Source organism: Mauremys reevesii, linkage group 10 (assembly GCF_016161935.1).
Source record: "Mauremys reevesii isolate NIE-2019 linkage group 10, ASM1616193v1, whole genome shotgun sequence".
Lineage (NCBI taxonomy): Eukaryota > Metazoa > Chordata > Testudines > Geoemydidae > Mauremys > Mauremys reevesii.
In genome coordinates, this window is record NC_052632.1 from 36,056,988 (window position 1) to 36,072,517 (window position 15,530).

Consider the following 15,530-nt stretch of genomic DNA (forward strand, 5'->3'; position numbering starts at 1 on the left):
TATTTCCTGTTTGCCTAGCGTGAAGCTCAGATCAGCACGTGTGGCGATGCAGTTAAAAATCAAAATAAAGAAAGAGCTCCCGCATGGACCATGCGGATGTGATCGCTGTAAGGGCAGGCAAATCTGTTCTATCAGCGCTCCGTTACAGAAGACGACATTCAAAATCATTTTTAAAAAATCTCCAGACAGACGCCATAGCAGGGGCTCAGCGCACTGCTGCGTGACAAACGTAACGGAAAGCCCAAGAATCAAATGGACGCTCATGGACTGGAGGATTCAAGCTATCCCACAGTTCCTGCAGTCTCCGAAAAGTATTTGCATTCTTGGCTGAGCTCCAAATGCTTCTAGGGTCAAACACAGTGTCCGCGGTGGGTCAGGGCATAGCTCGGCAATTTACGCACCCCCCCACCCACCCCCAGAAGTGAAAGGGAAAACAATCCTCTCTTGACTCTTTAACATGTCACCCTATCTTTACTGAATGCTGCAGATAGACCCGATGCTGCAGCACTCAACACCAACATCCTTGCTCCCCCCCGCCATGGGTGGCTGATGGTGCAATACGACTGGTACCCGTCCTCATCATCAGCCTATTGGCACATGGGGCAGTGCAAAAGGACTGGTAACCATGCAGACTAGCATCGGTGAGGTCGATCAAGGGTGCCTGGCCCTAATTTTTCATGGTAGATGGTACAGTATAGCTGATAACCATCATCGTCATAGCAACAGGGGGCTGAGCTCTGTCAGCCCCCACCCTTCATGTGTAAAAAAAAGATTCAATTGCCCCTGGACTAGCAGAGGGATGCTGGGCTCCTCTGCTCCACACTCCTTACTGTCCTGTCTGGACTATCATAGCAGCTGGAGGCTGCCTTCCACTCATTTCTCACTAACAAGTCAGTGTGTCTTATTCCTGCATTCTTTATTACTTCATCACACAAGTGGGGGGACAATGCTACGGTAGCCCAGGAAGGCTGGGGGAAGAACGGAATCAACAGGTGGGGTTGTTGCAGGAGCACCTCCTGTGAATAGCATACAGCTCATAATTTCTGCAGGATCTGACACAGAGCAGCTGTGCTCTCTGATACAGTGGTTCTCTAGTACACTTGCCCATATTCTAGGCAGGACTGATTCTATTTTTAGATACCAAAAAGGAGGGATTGACTCTGGGAGTCATTCCCAATTTTGGCTTTTGCGCCCCTGGCTAAGAGCAGCCAGGGGCACTTATGACAGCAGCAAATGGTGCAAAACGACTGGTAGCCATGCTCATCTTTTTACCAATTTATGGACTGGTAGATGGTACAGTATGGCTGATAACCATCTCTGCTGTCATGCAAAAGCAAAAGCATGCTGCTATGTAGCGCTGCTGAATCGCCTCTGTCAGCGGCATCTAGTACACATACGGTGAAAGTCACAAAAGGCAAAACAGGCTCCATGATTGCCATGCTATGGCATCTGCCAGGGCAATCCAGGGAAAAAAGGCGCGAAATGCTTGTCTGCCATTGCATTCCCAGAGGAAGGAGTGACTGATGACATTTACCCAGAACCACCCGCGACAATGATTTTTGCCCCATCAGGCACTGGGATCTCAACCCGGAAATTCCAAGGGGCGGGGGAGGCTGCGGGAACTATGGGATAGCTACGGAATAGCTACCCACAGTGCAACGCTCCAGAAGTCGATGCTAGCCTCGGACCGTGGCCGCACACCACCGATTTAATGTGTTTAGTGTGGCCGCGCGCACTCGATTTTATACAATCTGTTTTACAAAACCGGTTTATGCAAATTCGGAATAGTCCCGTAGTGTAGACGTACCCTGGGATAGGGTTACTTTGATTAGGGTCTGTGCATTGCAGAGTGGATGCCACAGCCTTAGATTCATGCACGAGTCAAAAAATCCTTAATCTAGAGTTAAAATGCAGCGTAGACACTCAAGCCCAGGGTTTTGTGCAGAGCCGTGATGTCCATAGGATGGACCGGAGCAACTGCCCCGGGCCCCACATCTTGGGGGCCCCATGCTTTGGGATGTGGGGTCCAGGGCAGCCTGGGGGGCTAGCAGCGGGCCTGGCACTGGCAACAACAAGCGACCCGTCCCCAGCCTGTCCCGCTCCACTGACTCCCAGCATTGCTCAGGGGAGGGGCAGAAGCTGTAAAGAGGTGGGGCGGGAGCTTGGGGGGAGAGGCAGAGCAGTGGTGGGAAGAGGCAGGGCGGGGTCAGAGCAGGGGCAGGGGATTGGGGGAAGGTAGAGTGGGAGCTGGGCCTGGGGCAAAGGGGTGGGGTGGAGGCAGGGCCTGACTTGGGGGGGGGGGGTCCCAAGCTCCGCATCCCCCCAGGGACGGCCCTGGTTCTGTGACACAGGTCAGCTAACTCAAGTCCTACTAATCCTAGGCTTACATTGCTGTGTAGACATACCCAAAGTGTGTGTCAAGGGAAAGGCTCTTTAAAGGGTCTCAGCTTCCTCCAGGAATGAGTGACTCAGCAGACTGCCAAAAGCACTAGGAGACAATGGGAAGAAGCTAAACAAGGAAGGATATGGTTGAGTGCAAAGTGGGTATCAAACACTACCATTTTGATTTGGCAGCATTTTACATGCACTTAGTAAAGATATAAAAGACTACACAAGGTGCAAAAGCAGTGGAAAACCTTTCTGAATACAAGTTCCTTATTGACCGACTACAAATAAAATGATGATTCATAAACCAATCTGGGAAGCAGATTTCTTCACAGAAACTCCTACATGTCCATATGAGATGCTCATTAATATCAAAATCATGTAAACTCACCATAATGATCAAAAAAACCTCAATTGCCCAGCTTCTTATGATTTTATAATGATTGCAATTCTGTTACATTTCAGTATCTCTGGAATATAAAGCTTTAATGATGGCCCTTGAAAATTTCTTAGATTTGTTAAAGGGACAGTCCTCCCAACTACTAATGTGCTGTTAGTGTCTGAAGTTTCATTTTCACAGACAGCTTAAAGTGAACTGCGTCATGATAAATGTGTGTCTGAAATATCCTCATTGGTTCTCACAGGGCAACCTTCAGGCTTGTCTTCACTAACGGGGTAAGTCGACCTAAATTACGCTACTCCAGCTATGTGAATAGCTCAAGGTAGCTTAGGTTGACTTACTCTGGTGTCCCCACTGCGCTGCATTGATGGGCGACACTCTCCGATCAACTTCCCCTTACTCTTCTCGGAGAGCTGGAGTACCAGGGTCAACCGGAGAGCGCTCTGCCATTGATTTAGCAGGTCTTCACTAGACCCACTAAATCGATCCCTGCTGTATCGATTGCAGCAGCGTTGATCTTACCATAGTGGAGACAAGCCTGTTCACAAAGGAGCATGAGGTCTAGCTTAATGAAGATGGAACAAATCTGTTAGAGGCTGTCTTCGCAAAACTCATTTCGTATAGGCAAGAAACCGATTTTTCTGAATGAAACATTTGGATACCAATCACTCAGAAAAATAATTTCATTTTAACCCTCCTGTTATGTATGTGCCTTGACAGCAATTCAAAATTAAGTGATTCTAAGGTTGTGCTCTATCATGGACTTAAAAATGGGGCATAAATCCCTGCTTTTCTCTAAAAATTCCCCTTTTGGTGTGGAATTTCACAAAGGGTTTTAAGATTCTTTATATTTCCTATGTAGTTTTGGTATGGTTTCTTTTTATAATTCATATATATATATTTATATTTATATTTCAACAGTAAGGATTTGAAATTTTCTGCAGGCAGAAAGTAAAATTGACATGAGCCTTCCAAACAGACAGGGGGGGAGCCATGATTTTGAACTTCCCACACAGACAATAGAGGCTTTTTACCCAACAAAACTGAAATTTTCTCATGGAAAACTTTGTTTTTGCAAAAAGGGCATTTTTCATCGGAAAATCGTTCTGCCAAAAAAAAAATTATACTCAAATGTGTAATTGTACTGGTAAATGTTAGTCTCTGAACAAGATAACTCTGGCTCACTAAACACTTCTTCCATTTAAAGGAAAATTTTGTTCAGTTTATGTCCTTTGTTATTTTTAGGCAACTAGTTGTTTACATTTAAATGTGGTTACTAAAAAAAGTGTCTCCTGCATCTCTCTGAATAAAGTAGAAACTGAGGAGGCAGATTTCTCCTACTCATTTTGCACCAGCCCATTGGTGCTGCTTCTCTCCACTTAGATGTTCATCCTATTTATCCACATTTGTGGATGAACTTACAGAAACAGAGTTTACACTGGTAGCACTGATAGTACTTTAAGACCAAATCTTGCCACAGTAACACTGAGCTTTGTGAACACTTATGTAACTTTAAGGTTATCCTTAATGTTTTCACAAAAAAAAATTGTGATTAACTGGTGGAATCTATCTGGATAAGTATTCATCTCTCCACACATAATTTAAACACTATTTCTATATATGGGTCTTCCGCTCACAACCAAAATCAGTGCTTTCCTAATATCCATATGTAACAGAATTATTGAAAGACTTTTCTTTGGAGGATAGCAATCTTTCTTGGAGGCTTTTGCCTGTCACGTTGGAGATTTAATTTAGAACACAAGTAAATCTGCAATGGTTTGACTGTATCTGCTTTGTCTGCTGTGAAAGTTGCTGCATGAAGCGAAGTAATCAAGTCCACACTTTCTTAGTAAGCAAAAGGGTAAGTCAAGTCTCTTTGTAAATGGCACTAGTATTTTTAACTTCTTTAAACCCCAGAACCTCTCAATCTTTATATAAATGCATGTATATCTTTATATGCTTTTTAATAATAATAATAATTGGAGATATACCAATCTCCTAGAACTGGAAGGGACCTTGAAAGATCATCGAGTCCAGCCCCCCGCCTTCACTAGCAGGACCAATTTTTGCCCCAGATCCCTAAGCGGCCCCCTCAAGGATTGAACTCACAACCCTGGGTTTAGCAGGCCAATGCTCAAACCACTGAGCTATCCCTCCCCCTTTTCTCTAAAAGAAAGCACAGAAAATCAAACAGGAAGAGTACTGAGACATGCACTTATGAAAGTGTAAATCAAACTTAGGAATGGTAAAAAAAAATGTAATCTTTTAAGGCTTCTTTTGAGCTCAATTGGGCAATATCACTTTTGCATTCTAATGAGTATACTAAAAGAGAATGCCAGAAGCCAAATATGCCCCTGTCTTTTGAATGAGCTATATGCATCTCTGCACAAAATCTCTCTTACCAAATTTAAAGACTGTTTGCCAATTTATATGCAGAATCCACCAACATTATTTGCAGGGATACTGAATTCATGTTATGCTCAGAACTAAAAGATTTGATTCCGGATGGCTGGGGGGCAGATTTTTTTTTACTTTACCAAAAAAAGCCAATAAACTCAGCCCATCCCTGGTCCCCCCAAACTTTGAATATATTAATCCCTTTTCGTTTTGGTTGCTCCAATTCTTATGTAACAGTGTCATTTCCTGAACTCAAATCTCCAAGAATAAACCCGTAAGGCTGAACAATACCATATTAAGCTTTTCGGATCACTCCCTCATTATTCAATGACTTTAACAGAGTTTTCCATTTATAAAGAGGGTATAATGTATCAGATTAAGTATCATTTTATGAGTATTAGTGAAAGACTCAAAAGCAGTATTGCAGTCAGGGTTCTGGTTCCATGGAAGTGTGAGGATGATGAATGCCTCAAAACATGTTTTCATAACCTAATATAGTCAGCAAAATATTAATCACAGTACAGAGCAATAATTTTACCTGGTTATGTATGTATTTGTGAGGAGGAAGGGTTATGGAAACTTTATACAGAGCATTTGAAAAAAGAAGTAGATATTATTTAGAAAGTGTCTTTCTTCTTTCTGTGCAGCACTACATCTTGTTCCAAGTGTCCAAAATACAGATTTATTCAGCCATGTAACCTGTGGTTTAATAATTACTCTAGCCTAGTACAGGAATAAAATGATGATACTTTATTAATCAGAATTGTTCTATTTTTTTTAACTGATGGTAGGTAGCCCCTTCTTGACTGGAACTCCTACTTATAAACAGCCAGACCAAATGCTCAATGCATGTCTGATTATTATCTATGCTCAAGCCCATGCACCTACCTAGCATTTTGCCAGCTCACAAGTTAATTTTCTATGTATTAGAAATAATCTAAATTGTGCAGGCCATGTATGAAAGGTAAAAACATAGAAGATTAGCTATTGCTGACTATCAGGCAATCTGTGAACATAAATCAAACAACAAGGTGTGTCAGTCAGTACACCAACTCTTGAAGTTACCAAGAGTACCACAAAATATGCATCTCTTCTTTTAAGGGCAACTGCTACATGGTACCCTATTTTATTTGATTTATAGGCATTTTATGACAACTCACTCACCTCCATAATATTTGGAATCTCTAAAGCCAAGTAGTCAGAGAAGCACGAAGAGTTACTCCTCACTAGAACAAGGCTGCTGCAAAAACGGAGATTTTGCATCACAAGCATTGGTTCTCTGCAGCTGCAGACTTGCTGAACTGCAGAAAAAGCTTTCACAGCCAAACAAAACAAGTCTGATTTTTGGTGCAAACCTCAAGTTAATTTAGAGAGAGGAAAGCACACTTTTTAACAGGGCCGGCTCCAGATACCAGCCGACCAAGCACGTGCTTGGGGCAGCACCTTGTAAGGGGCAGGCAATCTTGGTTCGGTGGGGCGGCGCTCGGGGGTTGGTTTGTGTGTTTTCTTTTTGGTTCGCCGGGGCGGCGCTCCTGGGGGGGAGGGGTCTTTTTGGTTCAGCGGGGCGGCACTGGGTTTTTTTGTTGTTGTTTTTGGTTCAACGGGGCGGCGCACAGGGTTTTTTCTCTTGTTATTGTTGTTTTTGGTTCGGTGCCTTTTTTTTTTTTTGGTTGTGGCGGCAAAAAAGTTAGAGCCGGCCCTGCTTTCTAAACAAACCTTTCAAGCAAATTTTGGAAATGACTTGACTTGATTATATCTTACAAACAAAATGTGTACAAAGAATGAAAAAGAAATCCCAAACACTAACAAAATATGACAGAACAGAAAGAATCTCTTACTGATTTTATCAGTGGGAAGTTGACATTTTAAACAAACCACTCAGGGTTTCTGAAATTCTAATCCCGGACTTTACAAATGGTTTTAAAGAATATTTGAAGTATTAGGAATTCCCAGATCATGCACAAAAAACAATGACAACCAATGCGAATTTACTGCTAACATTTATTATGCTTTTTTTTTTAAGTCACTTTTAATATTATCTGTTCCATGTTTTCAAGTGTTTTGTATTTTAATTGATGATGCAGTACCCCAAGTACATTTAAGGGCACTTAGTAGATAAAATGTTATATGAAGAAAATGACTATGCACGGAGATTAATGTATTCAATACATATCCAACACTAGTCTTTTTAAATTGGTAACTGAATAATCAGTTCATATAATCTTGGTTAGCAAAATAACACTACTTCCTTTGGTCTAATGTCAAAATCCTCACTTATGTGACCACTGGAATCATACCAGCCATACAGCCAAAAGGATGATTGACCATCATCCTCTAATAATGTTAAATCCTTAAATACAGCAGATAAATAGAGCAGTCTGAACTCTGATTACTCAGGGAAGCAGTTGTTGCAGTTTGGCAGTTCTAGTACCATCATTAAGACCTCAGTTATTACTAATCTGCACCAGATTTTTACCTGCATCAGGTAAGCAGAAATTTGAATTACAGTCCTTCAAGCAATTACTGATCCTACATTACTGTCCTTTTACTGCCACAACTGAGTATGTACACTAGATGTTTAGGTCAATTTGCCCAAACAAAGGGAAATTGAAAGCTTGGAGAAAAAAATAAAGCTACAACAAACGGAACTGTAGAATACATACATACACACAGACTTCATTTATGTATAAGAGGATATTTTCACCCACTCATTTTAATCTGTGATTGACCTTCACGATGAAAATTTCAGTTTCAAGACAACCACTAAAAGCATTTACTGTTAAAAGCATTTACCAGGTTTAACAGTTTGCCTGGAAGCACACACAAAAAAACAACAAAAAACAAAAAAAAAACCCAAAAGGGTAACCTCAAAGAAAACTCTACAAATAATCTCCAAATTTTGTAATCAGTATTTTGTAAGACAACACCTGTTCACTTTAAACATTAACTTTTCTAGAGCCCAACACAAAAAAATTTAGGCCTGAATAACCATGTATGCATGCCTCTCACTCTCTTGTGCACATGGACAAGAGGAAGCCATTATATTGATCCTTGTGCTACCACATCCTGATCTAGCACCTATAGAAATGAAAAGAAAAGATTCCCATTGACCTCCATGGCACTGAATCTGACCCCCAGTGCACAAGGTCCAGCAGTGTCTACCTCTGACATCTGAATTAGAGAAGCCAAAAGCAACATAATCTTGCACTACGTCCATATGAGTAAGGAGGAATGATACTGGCAAGGTGGGAAGTCACATTTCCTGCTTTGGCATGCACTCCCCAAGTACTCAGGAGACATTCTGGTTGAGTCACCCAGAATCCCCTGGGGGGTCTGTCCCCAGGATGGAGCCCCTCTGCACCACCACCCTCTTAAAATACACACAGAGGCTCTGGCTGTAAAGGCAAAAATTGAGCACTAACATCCAAATATATATATATATATATTATATATATATATAGTAATATACACATGCAAGTTAGTTAACAGTCTCTTAAGCAACAGAGGAAGGTTATATTCTTCTATGTTTAAAGATATATACAACACTAAATATTGCACCTTTTACTAATGATGCTTTATTGCAGTGGCTAATGAAGAATTCCTGCATATTGTACTAGAGAAACATAGTATATACAATATTTAAGGCATCATAACCTTTTAGCATTTTGTTAGCACCCATCTTTTCTATGATCTGAAGAGCTTCTTTTGTTTATTATGCCAATGATGAACTCTGAAAATAAGAAAAAAGGTCAAGAAGTTGTGTTCCTTTCTACCTATAAATTTGAGTTTGGGTAGTTCCAAAGTGATTTAGATGAAGAGCAGATGTAGACAACAACACACCTTGATCATAACTTAACAGGTACCATTTTCAGGTACCTGGTTCTGCAGGATTTCAAAAAACCTTTTTAATCTTCTAGTGGATGCCTTACCATATGTTTGCCTCTTTCCTTATACCCATTATATAAGCCAGGAGAATAAGCCAGTTGAGAGTACTCTCAATTAAATAATGTTATCTTAAAAGTCTTCCTAAGTAAATGAGACTTGGTGGACAAGAAGGGAAAAAAAAAAGACGACAGACTATGACAATGATCAAATTGAAGATCTTTACAATCAGCTCCAAGACATCATTGATAAGGTACACAAGAAAGAGATCTTGATTGTACAAGGAGATTGGAATGCTAAAGTGGATACTGATGCACAGGCAGATTGGTGAGATTATTGTGGCCCTTTCTGTAATGCGGTAACCAATGAGAGGGGATTGAGACTTTTGGAGTTTGCCAGCTATAACAACCTGGTTCTTGCAAACACATTAGGAGCACATAAAGCATCCAGATGATCAAAAAGGCACGCACCTAATGGTCTACATCACAGCCAGATCGACATCATCATGGTACAAAACCGATTTCGTTCTGGGATTAACAGAGCTAAAACAAGGAGTTTCCCCGGTGCTGATATTGGAAGTGATCACAATCTTGTGATGCTAAATTTTTGGCTGCGGCTAAGAAAAATTGCCAGGCCAAAGTTCACCAGAACCAAGTTTGACTTAGAAAGACTCAGAGACCGAAACATTGCAGAGTCATTCCAAGCAATGATCGGCAGAAAATTTGCCCCGCTGCTTGCTCTAGAGGAAGACGTAGAAACAATGACCAACAATTTCAACGCTGTAATGAATGAGGCGGCAATGAACATCCTTGGGAAACATCGTAAGAAGACAAAACTATGGGTCACAATTGAAATACTACAAATGTGTGACATTAGAAGAGAACTTAAGAGAGACAAGGACAGCACTGAGGGAGCTGATAAATACAGAGCGATTGCCAGAAAGATCAAGAAAGGAATGAAGGTGGCCAAAAAGATACAGATTGAAAAACAGTGCTCTAAAATTGAAGAGTGTATCAATAATAAAAATAGCAAACAAGCCTTTCAGGTTGTAAAAGATCTGATGAAGAAAAGATCGACCAAAGCTAATGCAATTCAAGACAAAGAAGGGAAAAGTCTTACCAAAGAAATGGACATCATCAATAGGTGGACAAACTACTGCTCTGGTCTATACAACCACCAGACAAATGGAGATCCTAGTGTCTTAGACAGCACAGATTCAACAGAGGAGGATGACTTTCCAATACTATGTGAACAAGTGGAGATAGCTGTCAAATCACTCAAGAATGGAAAGGCTACAGGTATTGACAACATCCCAGCCAAATTGATGAAATTCAGAGGAGAAACAGTAATAGATGTACTCAGGAAGATCTGCATCAAGATCTGGCAGACTTGTGAGTGGCCCCCCGCATGGACACAATCACTAATCATCACTCTGCCAAAGAAAGGCAACCTGCAATTGTGTCAAAATTACCAGACCATAAGCTTAATTAGCCATCCCAGCAAAGGGATGTTGAAAGTCATACTGAACAGATTGAAGCCATAAGAAGACAATATCATCACTGAAGAACAGGCTGGCTTTCCTGCTGGAATAAGTACCACAGAACAGATTTTCAACCTTCGTGTTCTGTGTGAGAAGTACTTACACCACCAGCAGTACATCTACCACATCTGTCAAAAGCCTTCTTGAAGTCAACAGAGTATGGAATAAAACTTCTTCCTGATTGCCCAGAGAGCACAATGTTGGTTGTAAGCTTATTCTTACCATTAAACAACTGTATGCCAAGGCCAGCAGTGCAGTTCTCGTCAATTGCACAATGGGAGAGTGGTTTCACACCACTGTTGGAGTCCGGCAAGGCTGCCTTCTTTTGCCCACACTGTTCAACATCTACTTGGAGTGCATAATGACTGATGCTCTAGAAGATCATATATGCACAGTCAGCATTGGGGGGCGAACAATCTCAAATCTTTGGTTCGCTGATGACATTGATGGCCTGGCAGGCGGCAAAGATGAACTTGCCAACCTTGCGAAACGATTGGATGAAACCTCCACAAAATATGGCATGGAAATCAGTGCAGAGAAAACCAAGCTGATGACAAACAAACGTGATGGGATCAGCTCACATATCACTGTCAGTGGACAAGAGCTGGAGACAGTGAAACAGTTCAAGTATTTGGGGAATCATCACTGATGAAAGGTCAAAGGTAGAAATTTGGGAGAAAATGGTGCAAACAACAGCAGCAGTGGCAAAGCTAAGGACAATTTGGAGGAATAAGAACATCTCCCTGGAGTCCAAACTGAAACGGCTGCACACATTGGTCATCTCCATTTTTCTGTATGCATAGAAGACATGAACCCTTATGGCAGAACTTGAACGGAAAATACAGGTAGTAGAGATGAGATGCTTCCGTAAAATCCAGGGGAATCTACTTCGATCATATCACTAATGAAGAGGTCCGCAACATCATCACCCAATGTGCTGAGTCATATGAAGACCTCCTGACAACCGTGAAGAAGCACAAACTGAAGTGGTATGGCCACATGACAGGATCATCTGGCCTATCCAAGATCATCCTCCAAGGGACAATACAGGGGAAGAGGAGAAGAGGTAGACAGAAGAAGAGACGGATTGACAAGAGTAGACAGGAATGGACTTTGTGGAGATTCAAGCACTGACACACAATCATTACGGGTGGAGACAACTGGTTGATTGCTCATCATTGACGGTGCCCCAACGATCAATGCAGTTATGGGAGTGATGATTACGATGATGATGAATTGCATAGGGCAATGAAAGAAGTTACCTTGGCAACAGCTTGTCTCAGGAATCCACAGTAACAAGCAGACTCACTTTTCAGGCTCAGATTGGATAGTTCCCTGAACAAAACCCAAAAATCAAACTGTTAATATTTCAAGGAGAGTGTCATTTGGGAAAACAGTAAACAGGGTTCAGCATTTTCATTTTCTGAACTATCAAGGAAGGTGAAGGATGAAACTGAATTGTCACTTCCCTAATCTTGGGCAGGTCATTCTTCACAATCATTTCACTGCTAGTCCTAAATTATTCCACTAAAATCAATAGAAAGCCAGAATTACTTGGCCCTCTATGTTTGAAAACAGTCAAGAGGTTAATGGTAAGCCCATATTGTTTTTCTTCCACATCAGGTATCATGAGCCCATAAAAGGTGTTAATAATCAAGAAATTGTGAGAACCATAAGATGAAACCCTGCACTAATTAGAGGGGAAGCATATTAAGACAGGTTTTGCTATATTTCTATTTTTATATTAAGCAAGCTGTAAAGTGCTCTATAGCAGGTAGAGTATATCAGTCTGGGAAGGAAGGAAGGAAGGAAGGAAGGAAAGAAGGTTTTTGTTTAATTACTAGACCTTTTCCCATTACATTAAGACATTTAATCAAGATCTCTCTCTCTAGATAGATATAGATATAAATGCATTCTAATTTCTTTTGTTAATATGTGTAAAATATCTTCACTGCCTCAAAGAATGAAATTACTAATAAATGCTGCTAGAATTACCATAATGTATACCATTAATTGGACACCATTAAATTAGGTTTGAATAAAGACTGGGAGTGGATGGGCCATTACACAAAGTAAAACTATCTCCCCCCCCAGCCCCCCCCCCTCCCCCGTTCTTTATATCTCCTTGTCAAGTGCTGGAAATGGGCCATTTTCATTACCACTACAAACAGTTATTTTTCTCTCCTGCTGACAACAGCTCACCTTAACTGATCACTCTCCTTATAATGTGTATGGTAATACCCATTGTTTCATGGTGTGTGTGTGTGTGTGTGTAATCTATCTTCCTACTGTATTTTCCACTACATGCATCTGATGAAGTGAGCTGTAGCCCACGAAAGCTTATGCTACAATAAATTTGTTAATCTCTAAGGTGCCACAAGTACTCCTCTTCATGATGTGGGGGGGGGGATTGTTTCAATGAGAAATTATGGATGAGCAATCAGAACAGTCAGTGCTTACATCTATTCTGATTTTCAGTAATAATGTGAAAGTAACATAAGGCTAAAAATCCCCCTCAAATTACAACTCTGCCTATGAAAATCAGACATTTCAAATGCTAAAAGAGAAAGATGATTAGAATTAGAGGAAGGGTAATGTGGCTGGGAAGAAGAAAGTTTATGCAAAGAGGACAGGGTCCATAATCAATTCCCTTGACAAGCTTTCCTTGTAATTATTTAAGGTAGAATATGATGAATGACTGCAAGTGCAAATATAGTCCAGTAGCCACTTATCTGGCAGTTTATAATAAAGAAACAACTCATATTTCCTTTACAGCGTCCCACAAAGAGAAAACTATTTTAAAATATTGAAGAATGGCAAAGAATTTTTTCAAACAGCAAGAGTGAAATGGCATTTCCAGAACTGAGACATCACAAGATCCTTTGAACACAACAAACTCCTGCCCACGTATTCTTCCATAAAAAAGCAGATTTCTTCTAGCATTCTTTAGCAACATTTAATTACAAAATCATATGGTCAGCCCCCATTTAAAGGAAAGAATGAATGTAATGGGTCTTTAAGAGAACAACTGATCTTTGTAAAGTGGGAAGGATGTTGTTTTATTTTTGTTTTTTAAAGTGGGTGTGGAGAGCATAGGAGAGCAAAAGCTTCCAGTTGCCAGGCCCCCAATCCTGTTGTCTATGTCCATCTCCAGATCTCCCCAATAATCTCTGTTATAGCAGAAACTAATGGTGCATATCTCGTGTGTTTACTGCAGCCTGTGTGGTCCAATTAGAACAGTGCAGAGGTGTTTGTTATTTTAAAACTGGAACAGAGAAAGGTCATTTCATTTAAGGAAGCTGCAGAAATCTTGGAATATTTCAGAGATCTGTATTTGTGCAGGGAGATTAGGGTTTTGTGGACTAGCTTCTTTTGGGCAGAGGAAGACTGCTAATATTTTTGTTGGATTATATTTTCAATTATTTGCCAAGACTGCCTACATCCTGGGATAGATATTCTATTGTTTAAATGTTGAAATCAAAATAAATACGTAAATAAATAGTAAAATTCTGGAATTCATGCAGCATGGATCAGATTTTAATGTAGCAGTTCAACAGTGAAAATCATTAAACGAGAAGAAATGGTGCATTGTTTGGGAAAAACAAGGCATCAATACCACTGACATTAGCAAGCTAGACATCCATTATTTCAGATCTCTGACATTTCTAACAAATAGAAGTACTCAGACTTTGGCATTTTCTGGTTTGTCTCAGCTCACCTATGTCAAAATACATTATTTCACTAGGTCTCAGCAAATCCTGAAATGAATTTAATTTTGGTGCGGTCTCAGATTTCATTTTATGTTATGATTTTATTCTGTTATTTGGAGTGCACTAATGTAATTTGAGTATAAGCAGCTATGGTTTATATATATATATATATATATATATATATATATATATATATATATATATATATATATATATATATATATATATATATATATTCCTCTACTTGCAAAAATAAGTTTTGTTTTAAAAGCATGACTGTACTGAGACACTCTACAACAAAGTTCACTGGAAGCTCACAATCTGAATAAATCCCTGAATAATTAAACTACAATATTCCTCTTAAATGAAGTCATTTAATCCTGATTTGTTATTTTTACATCTTTTTGGTTTAATCCAAAATGAAAGCACCAGAAGCATATATACATTGTTTATGGGGCAGAAAGGACAGAGAAGGTGTAAAGAAATTAGAGTTGTTGGGGGATAATTAGGTCTAATAGTAACATGACAACTGGTATTTGCCACATCACAACAAACAAATGTGAACCAGTAATTGAGATGATGAAGGAATGTTTTCTCAGCTACCCAGGAAGGCCTTCCATTGTTTTGAAAAGGTGTGAGTCATTAAATCTAGCATGTACAAGTTGGACTTCCAATAACTATAAATACCTGACGTACCGTCAAGGGCTCTCTGGAATGGAAGAATGGAAATCTATAGGTACTTTCTCAAAATTACAGAAGCATGAAGCCATGCATCATTTCACAGATTCTGATTTGTTATGTTTAGACTCTTATGAATTGCATTACTCAAGCATGAACAGTTATAACCTTGAAAGGGTCTGCTTACTTGCTTCTGACAGTCTGAAAAGCAAAGCAGCTATTTGGGATAAAGGATGATAGATGCAGAGAACCTGATGGCACACTAATGTGATGCAACATTCTCTTACATCTGAATTTCTTACTTATCACAGCCATTGAGTGAAATTAGTTTTGTGATGCCAGTCAAGAAACTCCTGGGCAACAGTTCTATGTCATAAAAACAAACACCATTTTCAATCTGTTTGATTTTGTTTGCTTGTTAGAGCGCAGCACTGAAGCAGTAGAAAGTGCTTTACAATAAAAAACAATAGGGCAAGATGACAGTAACCATAAGATCCTCCAGACTCTGACACATTCGAGTTCTCTTTGTTTAGATACC

The 15,530-nt window shown here is 40.2% G+C and overlaps 1 protein-coding gene across 17 annotated transcripts in view; it reads right to left on the reverse strand.

The window, feature by feature from the left end:
- Window positions 1-15,530, reverse strand: part of PEAK1 (pseudopodium enriched atypical kinase 1) — a 261,455-nt gene that overhangs the window by 197,101 nt on the left and 48,824 nt on the right. For 9 of the 17 annotated variants that reach the window (XM_039493407.1, XM_039493408.1, XM_039493395.1 and 6 more), the window contains one exon: window positions 11,867-11,939. The exons of the other annotated variants lie outside the window; for them this stretch is intronic. The gene's annotated coding sequence lies outside the window, so the exon portion shown is untranslated. The remainder of the gene's footprint in view (window positions 1-11,866; window positions 11,940-15,530) is intronic. 17 annotated transcript variants of the gene reach the window in all.